At 44.0% G+C, this 12,589-nt stretch overlaps 1 non-coding gene across 1 annotated transcript; it reads right to left on the bottom strand.

Moving 5' to 3' along the window:
* Positions 1–12,225: 12,225 nt before the first annotated feature.
* On the bottom strand, positions 12,226–12,297 carry Trnar-ucg (transfer RNA arginine (anticodon UCG)). Its single transcript has one exon. It is a non-coding gene; the product is annotated as a tRNA-Arg (tRNA).
* Positions 12,298–12,589: the final 292 nt, after the last annotated feature.

Here is a 12,589-nt window from a genome sequence, read left to right on the forward strand (position 1 = left end):
ACAAAATATTCACAAGTAACATAAATCACACTTCAAAGTAATTTTTCAAAGATTTTAGTACATTTCCAGACTCAAAAATATGGTGCGGCAGTTCGTTCCAGCCGGTTATTGTGCGAGGGAAACAAGAGTACTTGAAGTTACTAGTGCGTGCAAAGATAGGTGTTAATTTGTAAGAATGGTGTCCTCTAGTAGGACGTGAAGATAACGGAGTGAGGACGTGCGAAAGGTCCATGATGCCGTTTTTCCTGGATAGTTGAAAAAGAAATTTAAGTCTCGCTAGTTTCCTTCGGGATTCTAAAGTTGGAATTTTGTTATTAATTATTAGTTCTGTCGGGCAGTCAGACTGGCGGAAGCGATTGTAAATAAACCGAACAGCTAATCTTTGGACTCTATCAAGATTGTTAATATCTTTTTTAGTGTGCGGATCCCAGACTTCAGACGCGTACTCTAGACAAGGCCGGATTATTGTGTTAAATGCGAGGAGTTTAGTTTTAGCGGGAGAGCTTTTGAGGGTGTGCCTTAGTAACCCTAACTTTCAACGAGCAGATGAGCAAATCTTTTCAATATTTCAATGTGGTAGGACCAAGTTAAATTGTTGGTGATTGTGACGCCAAGATATTTATAACTTTGTGTAAGTAAAATGGGAGTTCCTTTTATACTGTACGAGTAAATTAGTGGTTGCTTTTTGTTAGTAATGCGCATAGATACAGTTTTCTCGGGGTTTATGTGCATGTCCCAGCACTCACACCAGTTATTAACTGCATCAATACTTTGGTTCAATAACACTTGATCATCTGTGGATTTGACTGAACAAAACAGAAGGCAATCATCGGGAAACAGTCGCATTTCAACACCATGTGTGGCACAGGATGTAATATCATTGATGTAGATTAAAAACAGTAGTGGTCCCAGGACGCTACCCTGGGGAACTCCGGAATCAGCAGGAAGAGGATTGGAGTAGGTACCATTTATATCAACAAACTGTGTGCGAGAAGATAGATACGATGTTACCCATTTCACAATGGTCGAGGGAAAACCAAGCAAGTTAAGTGCGTGAATAAATTTGGAGTGGGGTATTTTATCAAATGCCTTGCTGAAGTCAAGGAAGATAACATCAGTTTGCCCGGATTTTTCTAGGACTCAGGAGAAAGAATGTATACAGGAAACTAATTGGGTTGTAGTGGATAGACCTTTACGAAAACCGCGCTGGAATGGTGATAGTACGTTGCGCTCGTCTAGAAAAGTAATCATATAGTTAGAAATTATGTGCTCTAGAAGTTTACAGCAAGTGCTAGTTAGGGATATTGGTCTGTAGTTAGACAAAAAAGTGGTATTTCCTTTTTTAAGAACGGGAATTACTCGAGCAATGCGCTAGTCGGAGGGAACAATGCCTCGGGATAACGATAACCGAAATATTACTACAAGGAAACGGGAAAGCGACTCGGCGTAACGACGTAAAAAAGCATTTGGCAGGTTGTCCGGACCACAAGAAGATTTTGTTTTAAGGTTCAGAAGCATAAAAAAGACACCTTCAAATGTTATGAAGTCAGGATCAATTTCTACAGAATTACTACCAACGGCACTATTAAATGAGCATGGATTGGAAACAACAGAGTGAAAGTAAGGGTTAAACTCTGTGGCTATTTGTTTCTCATCTTGAATATTTTGATCGCCAAGCACAATGCAATCTGCAGCTTTCTGTTGATTAACTTTGATGGGGCGTCAAAACTTGGCTGGATTTAAGGAATTGGGGTAATTTACCAGAATAAAAGACGTAAGACGTTTTTGCTGGACCGTATTTTTTCTGAAAGCGCCCTCTTTAATTTCTGAAATGGCAATCCTTTTGAGTTGCGCTTTATCATACGCTTCATTTTTCGTGCAATTTGAATGATTTCTCTAGTTATCCATGGATTTTTGGAATGTTGCTTTTTAGTTTTGTTTGGAATACAATTGTCGAGGCAATAGCCACAGAGTGACGGGAAGATATTCCAAAGATAGTTTACATCATCACCAGAAAACCGATCGAAGGCTACATCAAGACAATCTAGAATTGTCTCGTCATGGGCTCTAAAAAAATTTTTAAACACTTTTTGTTTCCCGTGCATATTGTCAGATTGATTACCAAGACGGCATGTAAAGAGAACCAACTTGTGATCAGATAGGCCATCGTCAACCGATACATGTGCGTCAGAAACGCATTTGCTATGAAACACGAGATCTAATATCGACGATGTGTGATCCTGCACCCTTGTCGGCACATTCACAGCTTGCTCAAGGTCGCATGCGAGCATTAAATCAAAAACAACCTGATCACTTGAGGAGGAAGAGCTTAGTTTGGACCAATTATTATTAGGTAAATTAAAATTCCCTGTTAGTATTAGGCGGCTTCCAGAATATTCTACACAGAAATCATAGATTTTGGACAAAAAATTGCCATCTGAGGTCGGAGAGCGGTAGGCCCCTACTAAAATAAAAGAATTTCCAAACACGTTTAGTTTCAAACATAAGCTTTCATGGTCTTCCATTTGTTTCAATGGCGTAACCATCACATGAGTGCTCAAAATAACGGCGACACCTCCGTCACGCGACGGTCTGTCCCTTCTATAAACTGTAAAGTTGCGAGGAACAATTTCAGCATCACTGACACCTTCGTGCAGCCAAGTTTCAGTCAAGACCGTGATGTGAGGAGAGTATGCTAACAATGCGCTCTCTAGTTCAACGACTGTTGATAATGCTTCGCGCGTTCATATTAAGAAGACGCAAGGTTTGATTACGTGGAGGCGGGATTTGTCAGGCATTTTCCGGGGGCTTAAGTGCCGGTGATGAACTTAGACGGGTAATGGTTGGAACCTTTACGCGGCAATCGGTGCTGTCATCCCACATGAACTTGTCGTCATCGATACGGAGTTTATCGTGCAAAAGATAGGGTTTCTTGCCGTTTGCCTTATCAATTTTAGCACTGTCCCACAGCAGTTTACGCCTGCGGAGCGTGCAGCGGGAGTAATCATTTTGGATAAAAATTTCGGTGCCTTTAAGCTTCTTGGCGTTCGTTAGTATTTCTTGTTTTTCGTCAGTATTTGTTGTTTGTTAGTATTTGTTGTATTTCTTGTTATGCTTCCTTTGGCACTAAGACTTGCAGAACAGAGGCCATCACTTTGCACGTAGCAAATCAGAATAGGAAATGAGGGGCTCGTTGCAAATAACACAGAAAGAAGGGTTGGCAGTCAAGAAAACCTCGGAAAGCAAAGGGGGGATGTCGTAGTTCACTGAAAGAGATAAAGAATTTCGAAACAAAGAATGAAAGTGGAGAAAAAATGAAGGAAACCTTTCCGAGGTTTTCTTGACTGCCAACCCTTATATATATATATATATATATATAGAAAAAATAAAAACTCACACAGAGCGCGAAAAAAATAAGGTTAGTAGAGACAGAGACAAACGAGAAAGACTTAGAAAATAAAAATAAGTTTACTGACGTTTCAGGGAGAGGACTCCCTTTCTTCAGAGTACCAAGAAAGGGAGTCCTCTCCCTGAAACGTCAGTAAACTTATTTTTATTTTCGAAGTCTTTCTCGTTTGTCTCTGTCTCTACTAACCTTATATATATATATATATATATATATATATATATATATATATATATATATATATATATATATATATATATATATATATATATATATATATATATATATATATATATATATGCACAAAGTAGAAGTACGCTCTTCGGAGACTTTATTTCCTTTTATATATATATATATATATATATATATATATATATATATATATATATATATATATATATATATATATATATATATATATATATATATATATACATATATATATATAGGAAATGAGGCAGAAATAGGGGTTGGCAGTCAAGAAAACCTCGCAAAACAAAGGAGAGGTTATGGTAGGTCATTGAAATAGATAAAGCATTTGGAAAGAAAGCAAGTGAAGAAAAAATGCCCGCCAGGTGGGATCAGAACCCACGACCTCCAGAATCGCACCAGACCGGTATTCTGGAGGTCGTGGGTTCGGATACCACCTGGCGGGCATTTTTTTCTTCACTTTCTTTCTTTCCAAATTCTTTATCTATTTCAATGACCTTCCATATCCTCCCCTTTGTTTTCGGAGGTTTTCTTGACTGCCAACCCTTATTTCTGCCGTATATATATATATATCTATATATATATAGAGAGAGAGAGAGAGAGCGAATGAGAAAATGGGAAATGAGGGGCTCGGTGAAAAAGGACAGAAAATAAGGGTTGGCAGTCAAGAAAACCTCGTAAAGCAAAGGGGAGGTTGTGGTGGGTTACATAAACAGATGAAGAATTTTTTGAATAAGAACGAAAGTGGTGAAAAAATGCCCGCAGGGTGGGATCCGAAGCCACGACCTCCAGAATACCGGTCTGGTGCGATAACCCTGGTTATCGCTCAAGACGAACGCAAGTCTATATAGCATATAAATATATATATATATATATATATATATATATATCTACGTATCGAAAGCAAGTCTCTTTGCTAAAACATTGGCAACAATCGTGCTTTTACCTTCTTCCAAGTTTTCTTATATATATGTGACGTCCCGCAGACGGATGGTGCAGGGCAGTTGGCCGGAATGGGAGATTAGCCACCAAGAGACGGTGCGGTGCGATAGTGGTGGACGAGGAAGAAGAAGTTGTTAATAAAAGGGGTGGTTTGACGGACGCCATGTCTCCTGCGTTACACTAGCCGACAGGATTTACCGTGCAACCCCGCATCATGACAACATCCAAGAAAGCCATCACCATCCCCAAGTACTCGGGAGCAAGCGACGATGTTCCCTTTGACAAGTGGCTCCGACTCTTCGAGGTGAAGACTGCGGCCGCTGCATGGACCGAGCGAGACAAGTTGTTGAATTTCTCCGATTACCTTGAAGGTGAGGCCTTCCGCTGGTACCTTACCGAGGTGTTTGACACTGGCACAGCTTGGGAGGACCTCGTTGCATGCATGACCGAACGGTTCGCAAGCGCCATCGCGGATCCATTCCGTCAGTTCATCCATTGCCGCCTGAAATCGGGCCAGAGCCTCAAGGACTATTATGATGAAAAAATGTGTCTGGGACGCCTCGCTGAACGAAAGGACGCAAACCTTATATCAGGGCTCATCGACGGCCTTCCTGCTGAAATGGAAATGGCTCTTGCCGGGCTTACTCCACCCACCCCAGCAGCGTGGCTTTCAGCTGCGCTTAGAGTAGAGGCTGCTATGAACCGAGCTAAGTCGCACCGCGTTCCACCAGGTCGACACGCACAGATCAATGCACCGAGCGGCAATTCCCATCAGCGTCCGCCTAATACGCCGGGCCGAGCACCCATGTCCGAATGCAGGCATTCCGCCATGGCCGGCTTGCCACGACAGATGCACTGGCACAATGAATGCCCACGACGCGCAAGCATTTCCGCCCTCGCTACCAATACCAACCAGAGAAACGAGGAGCGCGACCCAAAGCTATGTTAATTCACTTTGATGCACTCATTAACGGGCACCCAGTCAGCGCTACTCTTGATACCGGAGCCACAATTACCTGTATCAGCGAAGCAGTGCTGACAGCCCTTCGCCTACAAATAATGAGAGATTCATGCATCACTGTAGATCAAGTGACATCATCTACCAAAACTTTGGGTCGCGTCAATATAAAAGTACGAATCGGAAAAATCACCAAGGAAATAGAAGCGCACGTTCTGCAAGGAATGAAGAGCAATCTACTTCTTGGCTTGGACAGCGCCTGCCTCTTCAACTTGTTTCTAGACCTCGACACCCTGACCCTACGCCAAGGAAATGATGTCCTCCACTCCCAACGCCCACAAGTCCGTTACGCGGCTGACAAAAACGCTTGTGTACAGGAACCTCAAGCTTCCGATTTGGTCCACCTAAATGAAACTCAGAGGTCTGCACTTATGCAACTTCTCCACAAGTATGAGAACATTTTTTCCAAATCACAAACTGACATTGGGTGTATCAGTAGCGAGATGCATCGCATTCCCGTCACAAACAACGTCCCCATCCGAAGGGCTCCCTATCGATGCTCAGAAGCCGATAGCGTCGAAATGGATAGACAAGTCAGCGACCTTCTCACGCAAGGCGTAATACGGCTGTCTACGTCTCCATACGCTGCCCCGGCACTTCTGGCAGAGAAAAAGGGAGAAGGGCGCACACGTTTCAGCATAGATTGCCGCAAACTGAACGCAGTGACGGTTCCCGACTACCAACCCATCTCTCGCATTGACGACGTTCTAGACTCTCTCGGGAAATCGACGTACTTTTCAACGTTAGACATCACGTCGGGTTACTGGCACGTCAAGATGCACCCGGAAGAGATTCCGAAAACAGCCTTTGTGACACGTACCGGTCACTACGAATGGCTTGTTATGCCTTTCGGTCTCCGTAACGCCCCAGCCACTTTTGAGCGGGCTGTCAAGTCCATCCTAGCAAAAGACCGCTTAGCACACGTCACGAACTACTTCGATGATATTGTGGTGTACTCTGACATGTTTTCTGACCATCTGAAGCATCTCGACGCCGTTTTAAACGCTTTTAAAAGCGAATGCGTCAGGCTCAAAACGAAGAAATGCCAGTTCGCACAAACATCCATTGCGTACCTGGGACACAGGGTTTCAAATAGCGCAGTCACTCCGAAACGAAGCAACGTGGAGGCAATTTTGCGGTTTCCCACACCATCGCGCCCGAAAGAGCTGCAGCGGTTCTCTGTACCGTGAACGTTTACCGTCGGTACATCGCTCACTTCAGTGAAATTGCCCATCCACTGACGTGCCTCCTCAGCAAAGACGCTACGTGGAACTGGGATTCTGACTGCCAACTGGCTTTCACAAAGCTGAATAAATGTGTCACGGAAGAGCCGGTTCTTGCCATCTACGATGCCTCCAAACCTTGTGTGCTGTACTGTGATGCATCCAGCAAAGGTATCGGCGCCGTTTTGAAGCAGGCTGATGAAGAAGGCCGGGAGCACCCAGTTGCATACCACTCACGCAAGCTGCTCAAGCATGAAGTCAATTACGCCATCACAGAGCTTGAATGCTTGGCAATTATTGACGCTATTGACAAATGGCACTGCTATCTACATGGAAAACCTTTTACGGTGGTCACCGATCACGCTGCGCTACAGTGGCTTAAGAACATCAAGAATCCGCGAGGCCGTCTGTTTCCATGGTCCTTGAAACTCTCCATGTACGATGTAAACATCAAGCACCAAAAGGGCGCTGAAAACATTGAAGCTGATGCACTATCGCGAAACCCGATTATTCAGCTCCTATCAGCTGACCAACTGCAAGAGCATCCCAACGACAAACCGCCTTGCAATCACGTCATTGAGAACGGAATGGCCATAGTGACTCACAGAGGGATTCGAAAAGTCTACGTTCCTGCTCCTCTGCGACCTTCTCTTCTTCAGAAGGCTCATGACGCTTTTGGTCACGTTAGAGTCAAGAAGACATTGCGACTTCTGTCTCCACAATATTATTGGCCTGACATCATCACCGATGTCTCAAAATATATTCGCCACTGTGACACTTGCCAGCGCTGCAAGAAGACGAAGACCAAGCGTTTCGGATCTTTGGAGTCACTACCACCAGCTGAACAACCATTTGATCTTCTGGCCATGGACACCATCGGAGGTTTTGCGAACTACGGTTCTCCAAAAAGGTTCATTCACTTGGCCGTTGACCATGCCACTCGTTACGTGTGGGCTTTTGCGCACCGAAATGAGACCTGCGATGCGTACATTTCCTGCCTGAAGAGCATCTTCGTCGCTGGAAAGCCTCGGAAGTTCCTTTCCGACCGCGGAACAGGATTCACCGCAGGCAAATTCAAGCAGTTCCGCAAACACAACAACATTCATTAGCTTTTCACAAGTTCTCAACGCCCGCAGTGTAATGGCCTAAACGAGCGCACTAATCAGTCCATAGTTACTCGCCTCCGCTGCAAAATCAACGACGAACCGCGAAAACCATGGACACGCCTTCTTCCAGAGGTTTCGATGAGTACAACAAGACACCTCATGAAGTCACCGGCTACCCACCATGTTTTCTTATGTATGGCACACCATCATACCCCTGCCTCCTCTCCAACACTGCCGAAACCCTGCAACAAGCTCGCGCAAACGCAGTCCGCAATTCCCTGGCGTATCACGAGAAGAATAAGCTCATCTACGACAAGAAGTTTCTTCCGTCAGAGCTCCAGGTGGGAGACTGTGTGTTATATGAGTCACCCTGGAATCCCAACCGCGGCAAACTCTGCGCGATAATGCAAGGGCCGTATACTGTCCTACGCAAGATCTCTGCGGTAAACTACGAGATCGACCGCAGCGTGGCTCCACTCGGTCGTCAGACTGACATTGTCCATGTGGGGAGGCTAAGACGATATTATCCGCCCCTACACCAAACACTCTCTCGGGGGGAGGGGGAAGCGTGTGACGTCCCGCAGATGGATGGTGCAGGGCAGTTGGCCGGAATGGGAGATTAGCCACCAAGAGACGGTGGGGTGCGATAGTGGTGGACGAGGAAGAAGAAGTTGTTAATAAAAGGGGTGGTTCGACGGACGCCATGTCTCCTGCGTTACATATATATATATATATATATATATCCGGTGTCTCCGGGAGGGGAAAAACTACAAAGCACACGCCGCCACGAGCAGTGAGTTTACATGCGTGTCACCGGTAACAAGGATCCGGATGTTTTTGGGCCTTTCGCCACCCGTGAACTCGTCGCATTTTCTGTTATCCCCACAACCCGCGTTCATGCAGAGTGTTCCTCCTTGCCTCTTTCTTGCCTCCTCCTTGCCACCTTGTTCCTCCCTCTTCCTTTCGGCTTTTTTTTTTGAAGGCTCTTTTTCGCCTGCCTTTGGCAGAATAAGCTCTGTATGCTGTGTGTGGTCGTTTGTGTGTTTGTTTCCCATGTGGCTTGTGTTTCGGGGCGCCGCCCCCACTCTGAGTCCGTACGATTTTACCTTCATTCCTGAGGTAGACCTGTCTCAGGTCGAAACGTTGGAAATAAAGTCTCCGAAGAGCGTACTTCTACTTTGTGCATATATATATATATATATATATATATATATATATATATACATTTATATATATATCTTTATACATTTATATATATATATATATATATTTATACATATATAGAGAGAGAAAGATAACACCCACAAAGCGCGCAGATGCCCGGCAAGATCAATCACAAAGAATTTACTTACGTAGCGGCAATGGAACTTGCCTTGATCAGAGCACAGTTACATGATTTTGAAGGTGCAGCAAAATCATGTAACTGTACTCTAATGAAGGCAAGTCTGTCTGTCTCTCTTTCTGTCTGTCGTTCTGTCTGTCTGTCTGTCTGTCTGTCTGTCTGTCTGTCTGTCTGTCTGTCTGTCTGTCTATCTATCTATCTATCTATCTATCTATCTATCTATCTATATATCTATCTATCTATCTATCTATCTATCTATCTATCTATCTATCTATCTATCTATCTATCTATCTATCTATCTATCTATCTATCTATCTATCTATCTATCTATCTATCTATCTATCTATCTATCTATCTATCTATCTATCCATCTATCTATCTATCTATCTACGTGTGTGTGTGTGTGTGTGCGTGTCCGTGTAAATGAGAGCTCAAAATAGCTGGTTCTGCAAAAGGGGTATAAACCCGAAACGGTCAACGCTACATCCGCGATTATAAAACAGATTTCATGCACGTGTGTACTACCTGCCCGCAAACCTAACGAATACCTTGTGGTTTAAAGTAATCCAGTGTCCTCCGTTCCGGTTTCTCCGATAACCAAAATAAATCTTTAGCACACGAGGAATTAGTTTCAGCAAATTCAGAAACGGGAGGGAACTGGCAACGGGAGGGAACGGGGTAGCACTGGCGGCAAAAGCAGATTTCTTTTTCAGAGAAGAGACCAAGTGCGCCTTAAGTCGTATTTAACGAAGCTACCACACGGCTACATCAGCCGCAGTAGTGGGGTGCTGATGTCAAAATTTAGACTGTCCTGATTAAAGTACCTTAGTATGCTTGGAAACGCTGGCAGTCACGCGTTCTGGTTGTGGCGACCGTCATAAAACTCAACAGTACGGCCAACATGCATCCTGTCTACTCATGGTCAGCAGACCAACAGCTTAGTCCCAGAGCTTTCCCTATGAGTGAGCAGGTTAGAGCAAATGAAGTACTCCTTATCGCAATCGCCAAGGGGAGCGCCATGCTCTCGCAGCCCAGTGAACTTCTGGAGGGAATGTATTTTAAAAACAGGACATCAATTATTCGTACCTGCCAAAAGTGGCGGCTGTCTTGTATAGGGCATTGTATTTCTTATTGCAAAAAAATACTACTCAATGCAAACATTGTTAATCGACCAGGTTTAGAAGACATCCCCTAGGTGGACCAAGTTTCATGAAAGAAAGTTTGACATCCACCTGAGTGCAGCCGCACGGCTACAAAGGAAAGCTATACGGCTTTCTCAGGACAGCTATACGGCTGAGAAAGCCGCATAGATTTTCCTTGTATCCGTGTGGCTGCACTCACGCGGATGTCAAACTTTCCTTAATGCAAACGCTGAAGGAAAAGCGAACACTTTTAACAGCCTTATATGGTATACTTGCTCTAATAACTTCGGCTCACACCAGAATTATTTTCAAAGCAGCGAAAACAATAAACACAAAAAAACTGCTTCACAATGTTAGAGGTCGGTAGCACCACTGCCGTTGCGCTAACTGCGATTTTTTTTTGCTGGAGTTGTTCTCAAATTTTTGATTGCGACAAAGTCTCTTTAAAAATTCACATAGGCACACTGTGCGTGCTGATGTGCTAAGCACATATTGAATTTGCAAATTGGGTATGCTGGGGCAGCATTATTACAAAGCAAAAAATATTTAATGCAAAAGAAAAATAAGTCATGACCATTTTGTCTAACAGAAGCCGATGGCCACTATGCGGTTGTCCATAGCACACCAAACACACGATAAAGGCAGCTGACGTCAAGAAATCAAAAGTAACAGGAATTTATTCTCTGAAAACCATTAAGAGGTTTGAGAGTGTTCAATATCGAACGCTCACATAGGCTCGACCACAACCTGCGTCATATTTAAGCAACCAGAAAAGCAGATGCACTTTACAATAAAAGCTGTCCTCAGAAATAAGGAGGCACTTTCTATGTGCGTGTATCCAATGCCCAGTTTTTAGTACTTTTCGAACTCAAGTTGCTACACACTCGGTATAAGGCTGCATTTACGCTTTATAGATAAGTACGATAGGCTAGTTGATTCCCCGTATTTTCAGAGTGCTGGTTTTCGAGTGGGCTTCTGGGGAACGGTACTAAACCAACACGAGATAAGCGCTTTTCTGCTCAGCTTGTGATTTAGCTATCAGCTCCTTGAACGCGGGTTCATTTAAGGATTCAGCATTATCTATATCATCATCTCGAATTGCAGCGGTTGTCTGAACTGGTGGAACTACTTCCCGGTTTTGTGCAACGCCTTTAAAGAGTATCAGTTGCGAGTTGCGGCTGGAATAATCAGTTACACTGTCGGTTCCTGGTGCACACGCACTCCACCTTCTGATGTCCCTTCAAGGGCGTCATCCGCACACGGCAAAGTCAAATATTCTGAGGTGGATAATGATATCAACTTCAACATTGAGTGATTTCCTTGACTGCTCGTGAACTACTTAGCGTTGGCCTCAATCTCTGCAAACTTCTACAAATACCCTAAAGTCAGAGGCGCGTGTAGTATTCAAATTATTCCAGGCCTCACCTAACTTATGATGTTTGAAATGGCGAATTCTGGAGTATGTGTTTGCTTAACCTTCGCAATCAATGCTTAAGTTCGAAAGCAGAGACCCACATAGGGAGGGATCGATGTATAGACGGTGCTGCGTACGGACAGAGAGAGTGCACTCGACTGTTCCAGCCGCTTTCACAAGGAAATGTGAAACGTTTAAAAATAGCTATGGAATAATGCTGATGGCAGCTGAAAACAGTTGTGTATATATATATATATATATATATATATATATATATATATATATATATATATATATATATATATGCCGGCAGTCTACAACGCCAAAGAAGGCATGGGGGAAGGTTAGACTATTTTTTTACCGTTAGTGACGTTACATAATATTAATTTTTATTAATTCCGTGAGAAAGAAAGAAAAACACGCGCCCAGAGTGGGGACCGAACCCACGCCTTTCGATTCGATCTCGAATGCCTTACCAATTCGGCTATCTGGGCGACTGTGTTCTGCTTCACTTTCTGGGGTATTTATATTTACTACAACTGTATCTGACGCTTGAGGGTGGTAGCCAGCGCCACTCAGACTACACGGAGAGAAGGGGACCTTCTTTTTCAACCCCCGGGGCGTGACGCGAACGTCTACAGCCTGTCATGAGCGGTCAACTGGCGGGAAACCCTCTTATGCTACCTTGGCATCAAGGCTGCCAGAACCGAGGCCCTCGCTAAGCTTTCGCGCGATAATAGGGTTTGGAAATGAGGGGCTCGTTAGGAAATACAGAAAGAAATGCCG

This window comes from Haemaphysalis longicornis, unplaced genomic scaffold (assembly GCF_048455015.1).
Source record: "Haemaphysalis longicornis isolate Haplotype H1 unplaced genomic scaffold, Haemaphysalis longicornis Haplotype H1 scaffold_4, whole genome shotgun sequence".
Taxonomy (NCBI): Eukaryota; Metazoa; Arthropoda; class Arachnida; order Ixodida; family Ixodidae; genus Haemaphysalis; species Haemaphysalis longicornis.